The sequence below is a fragment of the Lathyrus oleraceus genome, chromosome 3, assembly GCF_024323335.1.
Source record: "Lathyrus oleraceus cultivar Zhongwan6 chromosome 3, CAAS_Psat_ZW6_1.0, whole genome shotgun sequence".
NCBI lineage: Eukaryota > Viridiplantae > Streptophyta > Magnoliopsida > Fabales > Fabaceae > Lathyrus > Lathyrus oleraceus.
In genome coordinates, this window is record NC_066581.1 from 57,757,468 (window position 1) to 57,782,143 (window position 24,676).

A 24,676-nucleotide genomic window follows, 5' to 3' on the forward strand; every position below is an offset into this window, starting at 1 on the left:
TGAGCATAGTTATCCTGGTTTATGGAGGTTCTTGTCAAGAGTTGACATTCTGGGGTGGCATGCCCCGGAACTCCGCATATCTTGCAATTTTGAGTAAGAGCATCTACCTTGGTGTTAACATGGTCAAGACTGCTTAATTCGTACATGCCTCCTTTCGTTGGAGGTTTCTCCATAGAGGTTCTTTCGCTTCCCCACTGGTAATGATTCTGGGCCATACTTTTGATGAGTTGATAGGCCTCATTGTAGGGTTTATCCATCAGTGCGCCACCTCCTACAACGTCTATTGTCAATCTTGTGTTGTACAAGAGACCGTTGTAAAAGGTATGGATGATCAACCATTATTCTATACTGTGATGTGGACAAAGCCTCATCATGTCTTTGTATCTCTCCCAAGCTTCAAAAAGTGATTCATTATCTTTTTGTTTAAACCTGTTTATTTGGGCTCTTAGCATAGCCGTCTTACTAGGTGGGAAATATCGGGCTAAGAAGACTTTCTTCAACTCGTTCCACGTAGTGACAAAGTTGGATGGTAGAGACTGGAGCCAAGCTCTAGCTCTACCTCTTAATGAGAATGGGAAAAGACATAGTCTTATAGCTTCTGGGCTGACACCATTCTCTTTCACTGTGTCTGCATATTGCAAAAACACTGACAAATGTAGGTTTGGGTCCTCCGTGGGACTACCTGAAAATTGGTTTTGTTGTACGGCTGACAACAACGAAGGTTTTAGCTCGAAATTATTGGCCTCAATGGCAGGGGCATGAATGTTATTATGTGGTTCATCCTGCGAAGGGATTGCATAGTACTTTAGAGGACGGTTTTGCACTCCTTCGACCATCTCTGGTTGAATAACTGATTCAAAAATAGGGATGTTAAGGTCGGGAAGATTTAGCTTGATACGATGTTCTCGTATCAGGTCTCGTATCCGGCGTTCTAATCTAAGATAACGCTCAGGTTCGTCGAACTATAGCTTTAATTTCTCTCTTTGAGAGCGAGTACTTGGCATACACTCGACAAATGTAGAAAGGGAAAAAGAATTATTTGCCTTAGTCTATACTGGGCAACACTGGAGTTACGATATCGACTAAATTAGTCCCCGACAACGGCGCCAAAAACTTGATCGCTACTTAGCAAGTCTACGGGAACCGTGACTGCAAGTACACAGTCCTATCGCGTAGTTTTAAAGATTATCGCACCCACAAGGACTAATAATCGAACCTATCGTTATCTAATGTTACTATGTAAATCTAAAGCTGGTGGTTATTCTAAGATTGAAGGGATGAAGAGAAATAACTATAGCGTAAATTGAATATTAATAAGGATATGCGATAAAGGGATATCGGCATGTAATGCATCAAACTTCGGGGATTCGATAGATATTTGTTGTAATCTTATTGGTCAAAATATTCTTCAGTAGAAATTATTTATAGAAAGGACTTAGTCTCACACTCTCGTTTTTATTGACTCTGACCATACTCCTGAACCAGAATGCTTGGCTCTCGCGGTCTCATTTTGAATTTAAAAGTAATTTTTGAATATGAATAAAGTCTAATTAATCCTAAAGCGCCATCGTTGTGTTTAGGATTAATGCTTTTCAGCTATCTAGTTAAAATCTCAAACTCTCGTTCTTGTTGACGTAACCTTAGTTTCTTTTGTACTCTCGTACGAAAAACAGTTTGATTAAAATAAGAAACTAAAAACCGGAAAAATAAGTTTTATAAAAACTAACACCAATTATTTACGAATCTCGTCGTTTTGACGGTCTTTACATACCGATACCTAAGGGTTTAGCCGGACATAGATCCGGTAACAGACATGGTATTTGGAAAATCAAACATGAAATAAGACATAAATAAATAAAATAGCAATCAAAATAAAACCTGGATTACAAATTGAGAACTGGAACTGAATCTTGATTCTTCAATTAAAATAATATCGACAGGCTTTGGCAATGAGTAACCGTTACAATTGAATTCAAATGCGTAAAATAAAATGCAATAGTCCCTGATGTAGAGAAACTATCACTGTTACAAAGTAGGAAAAACTGCCTAGGAAACTAAAAGAAAATACTATCTGACTAAAAAATTAATCGTTTATTGAAAGCTGGAAGAAGAGAGAGCTCTAGTTGAAAAACTAGACTCCTTTATACATTTTCCACTCCCCTAAATTGTAGCCAAAGGTGAGTGGATTCGTGGCTAAAATCATGGAGACATAGTAGGGAAGACTAGGTTGTGGCGGTTGCCACAACCCTAGTCCTTGACTCCGTGGTGAGCACCACAATTTTAGGGTTGAGCGCCACAAACTCTTCATGCTTGGTGGCGGGCGCCACCACCCTCTTTGGTTCATGTGGAGGGCGCCACACATTCAGGCGATGGGCGCCACAGGCCCATTTAGTGTGGTGGCCCATTATCTCTATTTTTCTCCATTTTCTTATTTTTTTCTTTCCTTTTTGCTATTTTCCACTTTGCTTGCTCGTAAACCTTTTATTCGATAAATTCCTGCAATAAACATAAAATACTAAGTAATAATAACTATTAATCAAGTAAAAAGCAATGCATATGAAGCCAAAAATACGATACATTTTCGCGTTATCACCTGTGCCTAATGTTTATCTCTGACTTCATCTGATACTTGGGAATTACGAAGAAGATCATGGAATTGCTAAGCTTGGATGTGGCTATCTTTATTTGATACCTTGCTCTTCATCTTGCTGTTTGTGTATTAATATTGTTTGATTCTAAAGTCCAAGGGAAATTTGGGTTTCTATATGACATTCTTGTCTATTGGATTGTAACCCATTGGTCAGATCTTTTCAACTCTTAACTTTTAAATTTGTGCTTAGGATTAGTCTCTTCATCTCTCCCCCATCTCTTTAATTTCAAATCTCTCTCCCTTTTAAAAATCTTCTTTGCTTGTGTTTGTTTTTTAAACTTAGACCATTTTTGCAAATTAGAAACTTTGGCCTTATGCCATTGCATTTTTAAACTCTTTTTCTTAATCAAATTTGTAAATGAACTTAACTATACTTGACTTAAAATTTCAAAATCCAAAAAGAACTAACACTTAATCAAACCATTTTAGGCCTCTTGTGCCTTTGTTAAATTTAAATTTTGTTAAAAGTAATCCACTCACTTTGAAATTGATACCACGAACTACGAGGTTTTGATCCCTCATTTTTATGTTGGTACGTAGGCACAAGTCCGAAGGTCTTGTCAAACACAAAAATATAATTAATGAGTTCTTTCCTCATCCCTCCACTCTATTTATTGCAAACATCATTTTGTACAAAAACACATATGCACACAAGAAAGGGCTCCCTAAGAGTACCTAGGACACTTTGGGTGCTAACACCTTCCCTTTGTGTAACCAACCCCATTATGTGTAATCTCTGGCATTTTATTAGTTTTGATTCGAAAACTTCTTATTTTTTGGGTTTTGTCTGTACTTTTCCCTTTTCCCTTGGAAATAATAAAAGTGCGGTGGCGACTCTAGTTTTATTGACATCTAGCTTATCCATACCTTGATGATCATGAATTTACCACTACACACCCAATAAAGTAGGCACAGGATTCCCAATCAAAAAGATTCTAATGGCGTTAACATCAACAAAATCGTCAATGTTAGGGAACAAAGCTAAACCATAAATGAGAAACACAAATATAGCTTCAAAAGCATCCACACTACCAGCTTGAGCAAAGGCGGTAGCTTTCCCAATAAGGAACTCAGAAGTCAACCCAAAGATTCCTCCTTTCTTCACCCAATGAGCCTCAATCTCAGACTTCTTCAGATGAAGAGCTTCAGCTATAATATGAGATCTGGGAATCTCTTCTAATACACTAAAAGGCACCTTGTCAGAAACAAGTATCCCCAAGAGATGCGTATACTCCTCTAACGTAGGCACAAGCTGATAATCGGGAAAAGTGAAGCAACAGTAGAGAGGGTCGTAAAACTGAACCAAAATACTCAAGAGTCCTTCCACTACATCAGTAGACAACACAGATAGAAGCTTCCCATGATGTTGCTTGAAGTCCAAGGGATCTAATACAAAAGATGATAGCTTCCTTAACTCTTTCAAATCCGGACATCTGAAACTGTACTTTTTAGTGTTCCTTCGTCCACAATCCATGGTCTGAAAATATTTGCAAATAAAACCTCAGTTTCTTGAAGCTATTTTTCGTGTGATGAATGTTATGATGCGCATGAATGCATGAATCCAACAATCACAAGTAAGGGATCACACACAAGGCAAACAAACAAAGTTCAAGGGATGAATCAAGTCATTGTCAAGATCAATCATCCATTTTGGTGGATTATGGATTTTACCTCATCAACACCCAAGTTCCATTGATATTGACAAGACTTGATTGGATCAACCAATAATTGAAGGTGAGAAAAACAAGAAAGGGGGGGTTTGAATTGTTTGAAAAATAAGCGCTTTTTGCAAAATGAAATCACACAATGATTTTATACTGGTTCGCTTATAACACAAAGCTACTCCAGTCCACCCGGCCAAGGTGATTTCGCCTTCAACAAGGACTTAATCCACTAATCTTGAAAGATTACAAACAACCCCTAAGAGAGAAGAAAATCTCTTAGTCCTCTCAAGTCTACAGACTACAAAGAGTCACTTGAGGAAATCAAATAAAGATAAGATACAAGATGTGTAATCTAGAGTGCTTCTAAGAAAGCAAATATTACAAACTTAAGAACAAATTTTTCACTTGATAAGCAAAAGCTTAGTGAAAATCTTTGAAGAACAAAGATGTTTTTCTTGAGCGTGATATAATTTCAGTATAGTTTTGGCTAGTGATTTCTTCGTTGTTACTGAATGAGATTTCTTCTCTATTTATAGGAGTTGAAGTAGAGTTGAAGTAGCGTTGAATCTGTTGGATATTGAGATGTAGTTACGCCATTCCATTAATAGCTTCTGCAGTAGACTTTTTCTCTTAGAAGTGACAACTTACCACAATTAGTATCTTCTCTCTTGGAAGTGGAGATTAACGTCTCTTTCTAATTGAGGAAATCCATTTGCAGAACTTTAACTTGGCTTAAACGTTACTTCATCATGATTAACAATTCTGATTAGAGTCTTTGTGTATCTGGAGAAACTAGCTTCTGATGTTATCTTTTGAAAGTTCAGATGACGCTGATAACTTCAGACTTTACAGAAGGCATTTGTTCAGAGTCAGAGCTTCTAGACTTTACTTCATGTTCAGATGCTTCTGATACTTGTAGTTTTGTCCAGATTCAGAGCTTCTTGACTTTACTTCATGTTCAGATGCTTCTGATACTTTGTAGTTTTGTCCAGAGTCAGAGCTTCTTGAAACGAGATTCCACTTTAGATGCTTCTGATACTTGAGATTTTGCATCTGATTTTGTTTTGCATCTGATGACATCATCAGATTTATTTCTTCTTTCTTTAGAACCCTGCACACTTAGAAACTTTTCGTTAGGGTGCCATTTTTGGTTTCATCCTTTGTTATCATCAAAATCATGGAGTCTGTTGTAGAACACTTTTTGTTCTTACAATCTCCCCCTTTTTGATGATGACAAAACAAATAAAATTATCAGATGAAACATGAAAAATATTAGATCAGATAGACAAAAGCTCCCCCTGAGTTAGTACTAGGGAGTTCAGAAGTTCTTACCAGAGCTTTCCAAGCAATAAGATTTCTGAAAACTTTCTGCAATTTCTTAATTTTAATGTTAGAGTTATTTAATCAGAGCTATTATTTAATCAGAGCTATTTATATCAGAACTATTTCTATAATTGTTGCAGAATGCTTAAGGTTTTAGACATAATTTTCATCAGAGCTATTTAATAATTTCTCCCCCTTTTTGGCATAATCAAAAAGGCATAAAAAATAAAAAGAATAATAAAGAGAAAAACACTTCATTAAAAAGCACAAAGGCAAACAGCAGTCAAAAACATCAGGTTCAACAAAATATCAGAGCTAAAAAGAAGGACAGAAGCAAAAACACTTAGGCAAACAAACAAAAAATAAATCCTAAGTGCCTAAGGGTTTGGAGGTTGAGGAAGTCTCTGAAGCAACATGGCAAACATGTTCTGGATGTTTTCATTCAGAGCATCTTGCTTGTCCATCCTGGCACGAAGCTCATTCTGATCTTTCTTTATCTCTTGCTGATCTTGCTTGATCTCCTTCAGAGTGTTAAGAATCAGAGGGATCGCAGAGGAAGACTCCCCCTGAATCAGAGCCTGCTGAGCTTCAGCTTCAGCAGCAGCTTGGGCTTCTGCATCTGCCTTAGCCTTGGCTTCAGCTTCCTGAATCCTTAGAAGTTCTGCTTCCTTTGCCAGGCGTTCTTCTTCCAACCTCTTAGCTTCTTCTTCAGCTTCCCTAGCCAATCTTTCCTCCTCTAACCTTCTGGCCTCAGCTTCTCTAGCCAGTCTCTCTTGGAGTCTTTCCTCAGAGTCTCTGATGTAGCCATTTCGGACTTGTTCAGAGATACTCTTCAGCCTATAAGACTCAGAGGTCATCCAACTAATGACTCTGTTCCAGTGTGTCCTAACAGATTTAGGATCATCACTAACTTCAGAGTTTTTAGCCAGAGACTTGATCTTCTGGACTGAGGCTTCTGCAACCTGTATAATGGCCTCCTCAAGGGTAGGTATGGTAAGTTCAGGTTCAGGTTCAGGTGAATGAGGTGGAGAGTTTTGAGGGCTGAGATTTAGAGGTTGAGGTTCAGTTTGTTGAGGTTCAGATTGTTGAGGTTCAGTTTGTTGAGGTTCAGATTGTTGAGGTTCAGTTTGTTGAGGTTCAGATTCTGCTTGAAGTTCAGAATCTGCGTCTGGTTGAAGACTAGGGGATGAAGCATATAGTGGATTTAGGTCTAAAGGGTCAGAGTCTGGTCCAGGTACAGCGGGAAGGATTGGTGGAGTGATATTAGAGGTGAAGGGATCAGATGGTTGAGTTTCAGAGGGTAAGGTTGTTGTTTGTTGTGGTGGAATTGAAGTTTGGAGGGGTGAGGTTACTTCAGATTGTGTTGAGGGTTGTGGAGCGAAATTTTTAGCATAAATTTCAGCTATTGTTGGGGAGTTTGGGTCAGAGTGTTCTTGATCAGAGGACTCATGATCAGATAACTCTTGGTCAGAAGAAGGGGAAAGGTAAGGGGGTGATTCATATTCAGAGGATGAGGAAGAGCTGTGGTGATATAGTTGATTAGGGTCAGAGGTTGTTGTGAAATTACGAGCAATTTTTAGAACAGGTGGAGGTTGAGAGGTTCTGGTGATTGAGGGTGGTATTTCAGAGGTGGTATATATTGGTTGAGAGGAGAGAGGGTTAGAGGAAGCCATTATAGATTCAGAAGAGACAGGAGGAATAGACTTACCAGAAGAGACATTCAGAGGTGCTGAAGCTTTGGTGCCAGAGGTTTCTCCAAGTCTGGCTTTCTTTGCCTTCCTTGCTTCCTCAGCTATCTTCTTCTCAGAAAGACCTCTTTTGTATCTGACCAAATCTTCTACGGAGTCCAGACAGTCTTCAAGGCGGAAATCAGAAATATCAATGCCTTCATCCAGACGATCCTGAAGGTAGATAGCAATGGCATCTCTGGGTTCATTCTTGAAGAACCTTTCAAGGCCATGAGGCATCTTCCTCTGATCCTTCAGAGCTTCCCAGGTCACTTCCATAGTGGGCTTGACTCTGATGTCTTTGATGATTCCCATACTCCTCAGATTTTTGGCATTCAGAGGCTTTCCCACATCAATTGCCAGATCATCCATACATCTGGTCTTCTCCAGAGCATCTACCAAGCCATGCTCAATGAAGACATCAGAGAGCAATCTTCCCAGAGGAATGTAGGATCTGGGCTTCATATTATTCCTCGTTTCTCTGACTGAATCCCTCAGATATCTGAAGAGGAGAACAGGGAGGTTGATCGGAATACCCTTCTGAATGCAATATAAGATGCATTTCTGATCAGCATTGATATAATCTGAAGAGTTGGAGGCTGGACGATGATGGATTGTTCCCAGAATAATCTTCAGCCAAACTCGGAGGTTCTGATGAAGCTCCTTGTTCTTAGAGGGGTTTCCTTCAACATTTGCTTTGAATATTGTAGGGTTAATGACTTCTGTGATGCGCTTGGACCTTGGAGGAATATTGTAAATCCTTTTACCTCCAGCTTTTTCCATGTTTAGCAAGGAAGCAATTGATGCTTCAGTGATGACAATCTTCACACCCAGAACAAACGAGACAATGAACTGGTCATCAGCATCTGCACATCTCCAGAATTCCTTCACCAGAAGAGGATAGATTGGACCATACAATCTGTTGAAGTAGTTTTCCCAACCTTGCTTGCGAAGATCTTCAGTGAGATCAACGCCATTTCTTCTTAAGTTCTCAAAATCTACCAGCGATTCACACAGTACATCTAAATCTTCAAAGGGAGTTGAAAGGTTTATGTGTTGTTCACGTTCAAGAATGTGAGGTTCTTTGTAGACTGGGGTTGTGGTAACGTCTACAATCATGGGTGTTTGAGTGTTTGAGGTTTGGGGATTAGAAGCGGCTTCCATTTGTTGGGAGAAGTTAAAAACTGCTTGCTCTTGAGGATTCATGACTAAGATTGATGAAGAAGATGAAGAACTGAGAAGGTTGCAGAGAAAACTTCGAGAGAGGGTTTAGGGTTTAAGAGTGAGTGAAGAGTGATAAGTGTGTGAAATGTGAGAAAAGTGTTTATATACCTAAGGGTAAAAACACATGCAAAACGACACATATAATTGCGTTGGAACAGAACACAAGATTTGCACGCTAGGGGGGAAAAATGATTATAGCTAATAAATGAATGTCTAATCCCAACAGTAAGCACACTGCTCGAGGAGATTTCAAGCGTTCTGACCTTTGATTTCTTTTGACAGCTGTCTAGAAGTTCTAGGGTTAGACGCATGTTCCCCACGTGTTGATGTATCTGATCTTCAGGAATACCAAAGGATTTCTGAAGATTTCTAACTCAGATATCTTCTTAACTTGGTAGAAGTATCAGAGTCAGAGGCAGAAGTGTATTTGTTTTTATCAGATTCTCATTTTACATGTTCAGAGCCAAATTTTACTCAGGGCAATTTTTAATGTTCAGATTTTCTAATATAAAACGAAATCTATCTTCAGCTAGAGGCTTAGTAAAGATATCTGCCCATTGATGTTCTGTATCAATGAACTTCAGCGTTACTATTCCTTTCTGAACATAGTCTCTGATAAAATGATGTTTAATTTCTATGTGTTTGGCTCTGGAATGTAGAATAGGATTCTTACTCAAACAAATAGCAGCAGTATTATCACAAAGGATAGGAATGTTACTCTCAAATATCTGAAGATCTTCTAGCTGATGCTTCATCCAGAGCATCTGAGTTGTGCACAGTGATGCTGAGATGTATTCTGCTTCTGCAGTTGATAGAGCAATTGTTGACTGTCTTTTGCTAGCCCAGGAGATTAAGTTGTTTCCCAGAAGCTGGCAATTTCCAGAAGTACTTTTTCGTTCTATTCTATCTCCTGCATAATCTGCATCACAATAACCAGAAAGCCTATACTCTGATGTTTTCTCATACATCAGGCCCAGGTTAGGAGTTCCTTTCAGATACTTAAGAATTCTCTTAACAGCTGTTAAATGAGATTCTCTAGGATCTGATTGGAATCTGGCACAAAGACAGATGCTGAAGAGAATATCAGGACGAGTAGCAGTCAGATAGAGAAGAGAGCCTATCATACCTCGATAGAGCTTCTGACAAACCTTGTTGCTTACCTCTTCCTTCTCCAGAATGCAAGTTGGGTGCATAGGAGTCTTTGCAGAGTTGCATTCAGACATATCAAACTTCTTCAGAACATCTTTAATGTACTTGCTTTGATGAATGTACGTGACTTCTGGAGTTTGATTGATTTGAATTCCCAGAAAGAACTTTAGTTCTTGCATTAAACTCATTTCAAATTCTGCCTGCATTAACTTAGAAAATTCTTGGCAAACAGAGATATTAGCAGAACCAAAAATAATGTCATCAACATAAATTTGGCATATCATGAGATCATTTTCATGATTTTTACAGAAGAGTGTAGAATCAACTTTCCCTCTGATAAAATTTTGTTCCAGAAGAAAATTGCTCAGACGTTCATACCAAGCTCTGGGAGCTTGTTTAAGTCCATATAAGGATTTTTTAAGTTTGAAAACATGTTCTGGAAAGTTTGAGTTTTCAAAGCCTGAAGGTTGATTAACATACACTTCTTCTGAAATATAACCATTAAGAAATGCACTCTTGACATCCATTTGGTATAATTTGATAGAATGATTAATAGCAAAAGATACAAGAAGACGAATAGATTCTAACCTCGCGACTGGAGCAAAAGTTTCATTATAATCAATACCTTCTTGTTGACTATAACCTTGAGCTACCAGTCGAGCTTTGTTTCTGACAACTTCTCCTTTCTCGTTCAGTTTGTTTCTGAACACCCATCTGGTTCCAATGACATGAGTGCCTCTGGGTTTAGGAACGAGATCCCAGACATCATTCTTGGAGAATTGATCTAACTCTTCTTGCATAGCTGCCACCCAATCGTTATCTTGAAGAGCTTCATCACAGGACGTAGGCTCAATCAGAGACACTAGTCCCAGAGGAATATCTTCAGAAGTTCTGAAGGTAGATCTGGTTCTAACAGGTTCATCTTTGTTTCCCAAAATCAAATCTTCAGATACGTTGCTACGACTCTTGACTTTCCTTGGAATTTCTGGAGATTTAATTTCTTCAGAGTCTGGAGTGACAGTTGCTTCTGGAGTTTTCTCAGATTCTACCAGAGTGATTTCTAAATCTGCAAACTTTTCAACTAGCTTTGACTTTTCAGGGTCAAGCTTATCATCAAATCTAACATGAATTGATTCCTCCACAATTTTGGTTTCTGTGTTGTATACTCTATAGCCTTTAGAGCGTTCTGAGTATCCTAACATAATACCTTTCTGTGCTTTGGAATCAAACTTGTTCAGATGTTCTTTAGTATTTAATATAAAGCAAATGCATCCAAAAGGATGAAAATATGAAATGTTGGGTTTTCTTCCCTTACACAGTTCATAGGGAGTCTTATCCAGAATAGGTCTAATAGAGATTCTATTCTGAATGTAACACGCTGTATTTACAGCTTCTGCCCAAAAGTGCTTTGCTACATTTGTTTCATTGATCATGGTTCTGGCCATTTCTTGGAGTGTCCTATTCTTCCTCTCTACAACTCCATTTTGTTGTGGAGTTCTAGGGCAGGAGAAATCATGGGATATTCCATTAGAATCAAATAATTCTTCAAAATCTTTATTTTCAAATTCTCCACCATGATCACTTCTGACTCTAACAATTTTAGAGTCAAATTCTTTTTGCACTTTAGAACAGAAACTGGTGAATACAGAGTGAGACTCACTCTTGTGCCTTAGGAATTTTACCCATGTCCAGCGGCTGTAATCATCAACGATTACTAGTCCATACTTCTTTCCATTGACTGATGCTGTTTTCACAGGACCAAATAAGTCAATGTGAAGAAGCTCCAGAGGCTTGGAGGTAGAAACAACATTTTTCTTTTTAAAAGATGTTTTTGAAAACTTTCCTTTCTGGCAAGCTTCACACAGAGCATCTGAAGAAAACTTCAGTTTAGGTAAGCCTCTGACTAACTCAAGTTTAGTTAGCTGAGAAAGTTTTCTCATGCTAATGTGGCCTAAGCGTCTATGCCATACCCATTGCTCTTCGTGAACTGACATTAAACATTTAACATTTTGATCTTTTAAATCAGAAAGATTTGTTTTATAAATGTTGTTTTTCCTCTTGCCTGTGAAAAGGACAGAGCCATCGTTCTGACTAATTGCTTTACACGTTTTTTGATTAAAGATTACATCATAACCGTTATCACTTAATTGACTTATGGATAACAAGTTATGCATTAATCCTTCTACATAAAGAACATCAGATATAGAGGGAAGAGTACCGTTACCAATAGTTCCGGAGCCTCTGATCCTTCCTTTCTGATCTCCTCCGAAGCCTACAAATCCAGCGTCTTTAAGTTCCAGGCTTTGGAACATAGACTTTCTTCCCGTCATATGTCGCGAGCATCCAGAGTCCAGGTACCATGACTGGTGTCTGAACTTTGCTGCATAGGATATCTGCAACATAGATAATCTTATCTTTCGGTACCCAGAATCTCTTGGGTCCTTTTAGATTAGTTTTCCCAGAGTTTCTTACAACTTTGGGTCTTCTAGCATTCTTAAATTTTTGTTCTTGTGTGTGTGTGTAATGATATGAAAAAGGAGATTTAGGCTGGTTACTGGTAGAAGTTTTATCAGAATCAGAATCATACCCAATTCCCCTTTTATTATTCTGACCTACTCCATAAATCATGGATGCCATAATACTCCTATTTATCCCATTCTTCAGAAATTGTTGAAAGGCTTCTTCATATTTATAAATAATTTCATTTGAAGTTTGTGGTGCTTGAGACAACACTTCTTCTAATTCTAAGTTTTTCGTTTTAGCTTCATCTCTTTCTAACGTTAAAGATATGATTGTATCATCTCTTGTTAGAATTGTTGTCTCAAGTTTACTACACTCTTCAGATTTTGCTTTAAGAAGACCTTTAATGTTTTTAACTTTTGTTTTAATTTCTGAAGAGAGGTAAGAGTTTCTGATAAACATGATTCTAAGTCAGATCTAGAAAGTTCAGAAAATACCTCTTCAGATTCTTCATCTGAGCTGCTGGATGTGGTAGCCATAAGAGCTACGTTGGCCTGTTCATCAGAGTCAGATTCTGATGATTCGGATTCACTATCGTCCCAGGTGGCCATTAATCCCTTCTTTGTTCTGAAGGCATTTTTCTTGAAGCTTTCTTTCTTAGAGTTATCTTTCTTCAGCTTGGGGCATTCATTTCTATAATGACCTGTTTCTTTACATTCAAAACAGGTAATATCTTTATTAGGTTTACCTTTTGAAGTTGACTCTGATCTATCCCCTCTGGGTCTTGATCTTCTGAAGTTGTTGTTGTTCCTTCTTTTCCAGAGTTGCTTAACTCTTCTGGTTAGTAAGGACAGTTCTTCTTCATCATCAGAGTCTTCAGGTTCAGAGTCGTCAGTATCTGCAGTTTCTGCCTGGAGAGCTTTGGTTCTGTCTGACTTCCGTCTTTCAGGTCTGGACTTCAGCGCCACTGACTTGTTCCTTTTCTGAGGCTCATCCTCCTCTAGTTCTATCTCATGGCTTCTGAGAGAACTAACAAGTTCTTCAAGGCTGATATTGTTCAGATCCTTTGATAACTTCAGAGCAGTAACCATTGGTCTCCATTTCTTTGGCAGACTTCTGACTATCTTCTTAACATGATCTGCAGTCGTGTATCCTTTGTCTAGCACTTTAAGACCTGCAATAAGAGTTTGGAATCTGGAAAACATAGCTTCTATAGCTTCGTCATCTTCCATCTTGAAGGCTTCATATTTCTGGATCAACGCCAGAGCCTTCGTCTCCTTGACTTGGGAGTTTCCTTCATGGGTCATCTTCAGAGAGTCAAGTATATCTTTAGCCGTCTCTCTGTTGGTGATCTTTTCGTATTCGTTGTATGATATAGCATTTAGAAGTATTGTTCTGGCCTTGTGATGATTTTTGAACTCACGTTTCTGATCTTCTGACATTTTGCTTCTGGGAACTTCAGCTCCATTTAAGGTTGGAGGTTTGTATCCATCTGTGACAATGTCCCAGAGGTCAGCATCATAACCCAGAAAGAAACTTTCGATTCTATCTTTCCAGTAATCAAACTTTTCTCCATCAAAAACAGGAGGCTTGGCATTGTAAGAATCTTTCTCATTTGAGTGGGCCATTTGTTTTTCTCGCACTGGATCTCTCTACACGGTTAAGTGTTTGATTTGAAAATCAATAACAGAGCCGGAGCTCTGATACCAATTGAAGGTGAGAAAAACAAGAAAGGGGGGTTTGAATTGTTTGAAAAATAAGCGCTTTTGCAAAATGAAATCACACAATGATTTTATACTGGTTCGCTTATAACACAAAGCTACTCCAGTCCACCCGGCCAAGGTGATTTCGCCTTCAACAAGGACTTAATCCACTAATCTTGAAAGATTACAAACAACCCCTAAGAGAGAAGAAAATCTCTTAGTCCTCTCAAGTCTACAGACTACAAAGAGTCACTTGAGGAAATCAAATAAAGATAAGATACAAGATGTGTAATCTAGAGTGCTTCTAAGAAAGCAAATATTACAAACTTAAGAACAAATTTTTCACTTGATAAGCAAAAGCTTAGTGAAAATCTTTGAAGAACAAAGATGTTTTTCTTGAGCGTGATATAATTTCAGTATAGTTTTGGCTAGTGATTTCTTCGTTGTTACTGAATGAGATTTCTTCTCTATTTATAGGAGTTGAAGTAGAGTTGAAGTAGCGTTGAATCTGTTGGATATTGAGATGTAGTTACGCCATTCCATTAATAGCTTCTGCAGTAGACTTTTTCTCTTAGAAGTGACAACTTACCACAATTAGTATCTTCTCTCTTGGAAGTGGAGATTAACGTCTCTTTCTAATTGAGGAAATCCATTTGCAGAACTTTAACTTGGCTTAAACGTTACTTCATCATGATTAACAATTCTGATTAGAGTCTTTGTGTATCTGGAGAAACTAGCTTCTGATGTTATCTTTTGAAAGTTCAGATGACGCTGATAACTTCAGACTTTACAGAAGGCATTTGTTCAGAGTCAGAGCTTCTAGACTTTACTTCATGTTCAGATGCTTCTGATACTTGTAGTTTTGTCCAGATTCAGAGCTTCTTGACTTTACTTCATGTTCAGATGCTTCTGATACTTTGTAGTTTTGTCCAGAGTCAGAGCTTCTTGAAACGAGATTCCACTTTAGATGCTTCTGATACTTGAGATTTTGCATCTGATTTTGTTTTGCATCTGATGACATCATCAGATTTATTTCTTCTTTCTTTAGAACCCTGCACACTTAGAAACTTTTCGTTAGGGTGCCATTTTTGGTTTCATCCTTTGTTATCATCAAAATCATGGAGTCTGTTGTAGAACACTTTTTGTTCTTACAATAATCAAGGGTTTGTTGTGAGTCACGAGCATAGAGTTAAGTTAAGAATAATCCCAGAGGAGTGTACTAAGGATAAAAACCTGTAAATCATGTTCTAAAAAGGTCTCAGAGTCTTAATTCCATCTATCGGAAATTACAGGTTAGGATGACTGGCTCATCAACCCATAATATTCTCAAGAGAAACTCGTCTGAGTGTAGCATTGCGTAACAACTGTTATCAAGTCTACACCTGAACAGTCTCCATACTACGTCTTAAATAGGCCAACTTGGGTTAAATGTTCTACGATCCCTAGCTTCTCGAACCCCAAATCAGAGAAAGTAATGCCTAACCACAAATAACTTGTGTGACATCAATAGCTCCAAAAGGGTCTCCACTGAGTAGATGGGTCTCAAGCCAACTTGTTAAGGACTACCCCACACAAGTCGAACATGACTACACCATCCTCCTATCTTAATTGCACTCAAGTTCGGGTTAGAACTTATCTCACCACTCAGAGATCACCAAGCACAACAAGCAGATTATATCATACAAACAAGTATACAAACATCAAATATACAAATATGTACACATAAAAAAGTAGGCTAAACCTACTGAGGACTACTCCCCAGCAGAGTCGCCACTTAATTTTTGTAGTGGTAAATTCATGACCATTAAGCTATGGGTAAACTTAACATCAATAAAACCAGAGTCGCCACCGTGCTTTTATTGTTTCCAACGGAAAAGGGAAAAGTACGAACAAAACCCAAAGATAAGAAGTTTTCAAATCAAAACTAATAAAATGCCAGAGATTACAGGTAAGGGGATTGTTACACAGAGGGAAGGTGTTAGCACCCAAAGTGTCTAGGTACTCCTAGGGAGCCCTTTTTTTATGTGTGTATGTGTTTTTGGTATAAAAGATGTTTGTAATAAATACCGTGTGGGGATGAGAAAAGAATTCATTAATTATATTTTTGTGTTTGACAAGACCTTCGGACTTACGCCTACGTACCAACATAAAATGAGGGATCAAAACATCGTAGTTCGTGGTATCAATTTCAAAGTGAGTGAATTACTTTTAACAAAAATTTAAGTTTGAAAGAGGCACAAAAGGCCTAAAAGAGTTTGAATGAGTGTTAGTTCTTTTTGTCTTTTGAAATTTTAAGTCAAATATGGTTAAGTTCATTTACAAGTTTGATTAAGAAAAATAGGTTTAAAAATGCAATGGCATAAGGCCAAAGTTTCTAATTTGGAATGAAGACTAAATTTAAAAATCACAAGCAAAGAAGATTTTGAAAGAGGGGAGAGATTTTAAATTTAAGAAGTGGGAGGAGATGAAGAGACTAATCCTGAGCAAAAATTTAAAAGTTGAGAGTTGAAAAGATCTGACCAATGGGATGTAATCCAATAGACAAGAATGTCATATAGAAACCCACTTTTCCCTTGGACTTTAGGATCAAGCAATATCAATACACAAATAGCAAGATTAAGAGTAAGGCATCAAATATAGATAGCCACATCCAAGCTAGCAACTTCATAATCTTCTTCATAATCTACCATGTATCAAATGACATACTCCTTTAATGGATTATAATAAGGTATTAGACACAGGTTCAAAATAACATTTGCATCAAGACCATGTTGTCATACCCCAATTTCGTCCGGGTAAGAAAATCTTTCACCAGCATTTACAACCAGAAATTATAAGGCATAAACTCTATCTTAGGGTTTCTCAGCCCTAAGCTACTCCAAACTCCCCATCATTCCTAAAGGCACATTCAATACTCACATGTTCATTCTAAAGAAAACTCTCAGTGTCATCAAAACTTTCAACAATTCTTTCAGTGGCGTTTCATCTGTTAAGTTCCTTGTTCATGACCCAAAAAATCTGTTGTGTTTATCTCTTATCGCTATTACTAAGGCATGGGATGGCATGCGCATTTTTTAGGCTTGTTGGTTATAAAAGGCCCATTTTGGTTATCCATGAGACCTTTTGGTTTAAAAGCCCACTCCTATCAACATGTACACAATTAATATTGCAAGTTCAAGGTGTGGTTCAAATCTTTTTTACACGTACTAATCCAAGTCCACTATCTTATTAGCAAGTATTAAAAGCCATTTTACTTGTGATGATCACTTGATTAGCCCAAGTTTGCAAGCCCATTTTTACATCCCAAATATTTGTGCCAAGTCTTGATTCTTCATAAGTGTCTAAGTTCAAGTTGCATTTTTGAAGCATGTATATGTTTGTTTTAATCTAAGGTTAATTATGGGAAGGAACTGTTTTGATGGATAACGTTTTAAGGCTCTCGTATTTAGACCTATGCGCCATGATCTTTTGTTGGCTTAATGCTGGAGTTAAGTTTTCAATGCTTTGACGTATGTTTCATTTTATTCCTTTGGTTATGTTTTTTATTTGGCTGATAATAATATACTGAAGGCAACCATTTTTGGAACAATCACTCTTTTATTATTGTGGCCCAAACAAGTTTTCAAATGAAATATTACTCTAAGACTTGAGTGTTTAAAAATTGATTACGCAAACAAAGTTTTAAGATAGGACCGTACAGATGTTACAAGGTAGTCCAAAAGTATCACACATTATCCAAAAATACAAAGCGTTACATCCTATCCTAATGTATGAATAATCAAGGTTATGCTATAAATTCAGCTGTTGAAGACGAATTGCCAAAAACCATCCTTTGGATTGAAGCACCCTAATTCCAACCCCCTCATGGAGCTAGTACAACGGACCGTCCTTCCCAATTGGACTTGCCATTGTAACCTACGAGAAATAAAAACTTAAGTCAAAATTCTCATCTCCATAAGCACTTAAAAGCTGAAAAATAATTAATAATTTAATCAGGTAAACACTTTGCACAGGGGACCACAAGGAATGCCAAAAAACGTATTCGCTACAGACAACAAGTTCATTCGTAACGAATCCATAAAATCTGGAACCCCATGAAATATGGGATGAACAAAATATATCCTAACAGATTTATCTTAGGATTTACTAGCTCATCATTAAGAGGATAGACTTCACAATCTCACTATAAGTACCCAGCTATAACACTGAGTGAAAGAACGTTACCAAAACTCTACTGAAATCCCTAAAACCCTTTGTCACTAAAAGTTCAAGAATCCTTAGGTTTAAGCAAAAGTTTCACATAGAAGCTTTAGCCTAAACGAGCTTAAACCCAGAAACATAGTAAAAGAAAAGAGCAAGAAGGGGAGTATTTAATACAAAGAAAGAGACTTATCTGAGTTTCGCCGGAGGAGACCTCGCCGTCGAATCGCTCCGATCAAGTAGCCCTTTTTTCCTTTCATTGCTTACAATTTTCATACTATCTTATTCGTTTTTGTGAACTAAGTAAAAACCCTTTGTTAATTTCATCAAAACGCGATTGTTGAGGACATAATTTCAGAATTAGGGTTTTGTTGGAAATGTTTTTTTTTGCTGTTGCTTTGTTTCCTTTGATTTGGTTAGGAGAAATATATGGTTTGTTCGTTTGTTTGAGTTTTTGTTTGGTTGAATTTTGAGTTTGTTCGTCTCGATCCGGTTGATTGAGGATGATTTAGGGAAAAGGAAGGCTGGATTCGGATTCCCCGGTGTAAGACCCTAATTTTGACCCTAAGATCCCTCATGGCATCATGTTATTACACAAGTGCATTGCCTCAAGGATCATAGCATGTTTGGCTCCTTAACCCTAGGGTTGGGACTTGTTTGAGTGTTTTGAGACCACCAAGCATGCTTGTATTATATATTATTGCTTTTCTTGTTTGATTACTAACCAAAAGCACAAAAATATGTCACTAACTCTTTTTTGTTTTGAAGCTTAAGTGATCATGTGCTCCACAATGCTCCTAGGAGGCTCATGAGCCCAATGAATTGGCTAGATAAAGATGAGAAAAAGCATGACAATGGTCCACAAATTTCCTAATCATAATATATCTCTCCCAAGTATCTCAATTTTCCAATTTGATCAAGATAACCCAAAGGGCTTGAAGATTGGTTCCGAAGGAAACCCTAATTTCACTGTGCTTTGATTGTGCCTTGCCCAAGAAGCAATCTCAACCTCTAATAAAATTTAATCAAGGTAAGTTATTTCATTCATCATTTTATGCATATATGAGCCTATTTGAGACCCCTCAATCATTTGAGACCCCTCAATCATTTTCCCAGCCAGTTTTCATCAATTTGCACATGCCAAATGATTTTTTTCCCAACATGACTTTTGTTCCTTATTTCAAGGGCTTTCCAACCATTACACATATTAGTCTTTTGGATTCACCATTTGGGAGATTCGAAATTCTTTTCATTTAGGTGCATTTTAATATTTTATGGTGAAACTTGAATTGCAAGCATGTTTCAGTCCAATGCACACGACCAATTTCCCTTCACTTGATCTCAGCAAGCTTCTGCATTCATCATCGGGCCTTCCACACGTTTACACAGGCCCGTGCAATTCAAATTCCATTTGCCATGCACATGAACAAAGCATGATTAGCTGATGCATTCAGTTATAAATAGAGGCTTCCTCTCATTCACTTGCTAACCTTTTTGAGATCCCAAGTGTTGCAGAAGTGAAACCATAGCCATTACCAAAGGAATTAATCACTTTTCTTCAATTTTTCGAGCTTGAAATTCAACATCATTAGCTGAGTTTTAAAGCCAAATTCCTTTGCCTATCACTTCCCTTACATTCATAGATCAAAGAGGAGCAAGGATCTTGGAGAATTCGTGGCCAGAAGTTCATCAATTCAGAGGTATAATCTCAATTTTTTTGGATCTAGAACTCTTAATTCAATGTAGCATTCATGTGTTTCTGTGGTTTTTTAAAGTCCTCACACTTGAGGCAAGCCATTGGTGCTTTCAATTCTTCATTTCATGAGCAATCAGTATGAACACCATGATTTTCTCCTTCACATTTCTCTCAATATAGGAAGAGTGAAGGAAATCCATTGGTACAGTGATGATCTCCATCACACGAGCTTCATTTCCATGGCCTTGTTTTTAATTTTCATTAAGTTTTATTTTTCTACAACCGGTGGCCGGAATTGGTTGCTTCGCCGGAAAAGATGGTGGTTTCCACCACCACCACATGTGCACGCTAGGGCCATTGGATCATACTTCTACGATTTAATCTTGTTCATTCATTGTAATTACCTTACTTAATGTTGGATGTGGCGCATTTGACTTGGATATATCGTGCACCATTAGATCTGAACTGTGCCAAGCGCCACGTTAATTAATGAATGTGGATCAGATGGCTGTGGTTTTTTTCGCTTATTTTCATTTTCCATTTATTTTCTGTTAATTCATTTCATTTTCAAAAATTCATTAAAAATATGAGATCAACTCCAAAAAAATTCTTGAAAAATCTAGTTTCATATTTTGATTTTTAATTACTTTTGTGACTTCATTTGATATTTTTTTATGAATTATTTGGTTTTTAATGGTTTTAATTCATTTTTAAATACTTTCTGACTTTTAAAAAATCCAAAAATATTTTCATAGCATCTATGGATCATGATAAGTCAATGAAAAATAGTCTCAACAATTTTTTGTTTGTTTTGAGATTATTTGAGATTTTAATTCATATGATGCTATTTTTTTGTTGTTCTTAATTGTTTTTAATTACTTTCTGATTTCAAAATTTTGTGAGAAAATTAGTCAAAGCTTGTTTGACTATGTTGAACCTATGAGAATTTAATTGGACTTTTTGAAGTTACTTTGAATTGAATTTGAGGTTCAACCTTACTCGTTTATTTTTTATTTGTATTTTATTTTAATTCAAAAAATGCCAAAAAAATATCATTGACTTCTTGACTTTTTATCTTCATTTCTCTTCTGTTTGGTGTTGATTGAGGTTGAATTGATTCAACTTTGATCAAATTCATTGAATCTTGTAGTTTGAAAATCCTGATGGACCATCACTTAGAAAGATGAATGAATTTGATAAAGGATGAGTTATCCCTTGATCAATTGGGATTGTTTGTTGACTTCTTACCCCCTCCCTTTCATCTTCATCCCTTTCTTTCCATCATTGGCCAATGAGTTAAAGTCTTGAGGTTGGTCTTGACAAATGAGAAGTTTAACCTTCTTTGATCCAAACCAAACTCAACTTGATCCATGATCAAGTGAGTTATTTTGTGTCAAAGATAGGTTACTTCTTGGTCAAGCAAATAACCAAAAGTCAATATAAGGCTCTTCCCCTTTTGTTTGGCATGGCAAGTTTATGGAGCTTGACTTACTAGTCATGATCTCTAACTTGTGTTCTTTGCCTATATTCTTATTGACCGGCCTCAGATAGGTGTGACTACTACATTAGTCCATTTACGATTACTTAACATAGCGCTACATTGTCTTATGACAAGCTAACATAACCTTACTAATTACTAACTTTAATTTGAGTTTTTAATTTCTTGCCATTTACTTTTAATGTCATTTATTTCTTGCTCATTATTCAGCTTGTTTTTCATCTTTGCTCACTTGAGCACATATTTTATGTTTATGTCATTTTTCTTTTGCTCATTTGAGCCCATTATTGTATATAAATATATTGCTATTTTGTGTTGTTTGTGTTTGTATTGATGTGAACCAAATGCAAAAGGAGAAAGGACTTAGAATTATAACTTACCCATGCTTAAAGGAGTTCAAGAGCAACTAGGCCTCATGCCTTTAGAATGCAAAATTTGTTGAAGAGCAACTAGGCCTCATGCCTTTAGAATGCTAAAATTCAAAGTTGACTTCAAAGGACTTCTCCTCAAAGTTATTCTTTATCCATTCCCTTTATTATGTTGTGAACTTTTTTGATGTGTGCTTTTGTGTGATAGGGATCCCATCTTAAGATTATGAAAAGAGGACCATTGTCATGACTAGCCAAGTTAAGAGCCAAGCCAAATGGAGATCCTAGGAGCTTGAATTCAATTGTTGATTGCTTGTTTGTATGCTAAGTCCAAAGGAAATGAGCATCTTGAGTCATCTCTATGACTTCAAGAAAAGTAACTCCAAGGGTTTTATCTTTCTCCTCTTAGCTTTGTATGCTTTAGGAATAACCCTTCTCTTCTTCTCCCCACTCTAACCAAGCCAAAAATCATTTTCAAAACTTTGACTTTGTTTCAAATCAGAAACCTAGGCCTTATGCCTTTGACTTTTCAAAACCATTTTCATAAATACTCATTGTAAATAAACTTTAATCCCACTTTGACTTCATTTTGTAAATAAGTTTAATTTGTAAATACAACCCATTTCAAGTTGTTTATGGTTCCAATGACCACTTGTTAAAATCTTTTCAAAACATTAGTCATATGTTTGAGTTATCATAGTGGTTGATTTAAATCTCACCTCATCCTTAGTGTTGGATTATAAGCCTTCCATGCTTATTACAGGGCTAACCCCTCACTAGCATGTTGAAGCCTTCCTCACATGGTGGATTGTTGGTTTAGGTTGAGTTTTCTCCCTTTGATAACAAAAGACCTTAAGGCTTTTGGTTAAAATCATTTCACCCATATTTGAGATTTTTACCCCGAACTACGAGGTTTTGATCCTCCTTTGGGATGGTACGCAGGCAATGGGTTCATCCATTCGAACGACAAAATTTATAAATATAATCTATTCTTTTCTCATCCCTCCAATATTTTGCACAAATGTTTTAACAAATACCAACCTACAACACATATTTGCAAAAAGGGTTCCCTTAGAGTACTAAGGATGCTTTGGGTGCGTAAAACCTTCCCATTTCATAACCAAACCCCTTACCTAGATCTCTGACATTTTTATTAGTTTTTTATTTGAAAAAACTTCTTACTTGGCTTTTGTTCGCTTTTTAGATTTTCCTTTGGACAAATAAAAGTGCGGTGGCGACTCAAATTGTATGTTGACTTTTGGTTTAGTCAATAAACCTAAAAGTAACGAAAACCCCGCTACACCCGGCCAAAAAGAGAGGGAGTTAGTGTTTGTATTTTGGATTTTGGACGTGGGTTGGCCGGAGAAGAAGGTGGCGCCTCCGTGGGTGGCCGACAACCACCGTCTTCTCCGATGAAGCTTGGCCGGTGGTGGGTGGTTTAACTTGCAGAGTGTTAGAGCTCTGAAGTGAAGAGAGAGAAACCACATCGCCAAATGAATTCATTTCTTCTGAATTTGATTTTAAATGGGCACTTCTGGGTGGGCGCATGCACGCCATATGGCTCCTTCTTAGAAGGCCACGCCTGGGTTTGACTTTGGTCAACCAGGCTATTCCATGGAAGCGCCCCCACCATTCCTTATTGTGTACTAACATTAAGTCCACCCATTTGGTTGAATGATTTAGACTCACGGATCTGACAGCCAGGAGTTGTTTTGTTTAGGAGTCAACAGAGTTGACTGGAGCTCCATGGTCCGCCCCCTTGGGTTCAGGCCTTTGGTTGGGCCCATAGACCATTTCGGGCCACCAACACCTTTTTTTTGCTTTGATTTTAAGTCTGTTTTTTTATTTTGTTTCTATTGTTTAGTTTGGGCCTTGTATGCCTATTAATGTGTACATGAAAAATAAATAACAATAAAATACCCATATATACATAGGTAGATGTTAATATTATGAAAATAATAATATTTCCTTTTTATAAAAAGAAAAAAAACTTTATTTATAAAATTAAGATTTATGTAATTTATGTAATTGTCATTTCGTATGCTCTTGATTGAATTAATGTGTGTAATTTATAGTGTTGATTAGAGGTTTGTTTCAATATGTATATTTTCATAATAACCTCCACTTCCTGATTACCTTGAGTCTTACACCTCTATTAAAATCATTTAAAAATCAATTAATTCTCGATTCAAAGTCGAGCACATTTTCAAACACCTTTGTAAGTCGATCACTTTTAAAGCATCGCCATCAACCTCACATAGCTTACTCTTGGGCTTCCTTACAATAAGACCTAGTCAATTATTAATTGATCGCTTAGATGAACGATTCACTAAATAAACTTCAATTCATTCGTAAACATAAATTTAAAACCTCGATCCAACATCGAGTTTTCTTTATTAAAATTAAATTAAAATACCTAATCACTATTAAATACTATTTCATTTGAAAATGAAAAAGGGGATGGTTTTGAGTTTTCAACTCCTCTCCTCGATTATTTGAATACGAGTTCTTTTACTCGGTCAGTCGAATAATCGTCATTTCTCATCCACTTAAGCACAAATAAATCAAATCCTTTTATAATAAGAAACGAAAAGGGATATGACTTTGAGTCTTCAATTTTTCTCCTCGATCATTTGAATACAAGTTCTCTTACTTGGTTAGTCAAATAATTGTCGTTCCTCTACAAACTTCCAAACCCCGATTAAACCAAATAACTTTCATATTAAGCTAAATGAAAAGGGAGTTGACTTTGAGTTTTCAACTCTCTCCCCAATTGTTTGAATACGAGTTCCCTTGCTCGATCAGTCGAACAATTGTCATTTTCCCACAAACATACAACTTAATCAAATCATTTTCATAACAAACTGTACGAAAAGGGAGATGGTCTTGAGTTTTCAATTCCTCTTCTCAAATGCTTGGATATGAGTTGTCTTACTTAGTCATTCAAGTACTTGTCGTTCATTCTAAAATAAACCAACCATACGCAAACTTATTTTCGTAATCACTCAGATGAA

General features: G+C 37.0%; 1 non-coding gene across 1 annotated transcript; it reads left to right on the forward strand.

The window, feature by feature from the left end:
• The first annotated feature begins 345 nt into the window (after window positions 1–345).
• Window positions 346–452, forward strand: LOC127133157 (small nucleolar RNA R71). The gene has a single exon (XR_007807150.1). It is a non-coding gene; the product is annotated as a small nucleolar RNA R71 (small nucleolar RNA).
• Window positions 453–24,676: the final 24,224 nt, after the last annotated feature.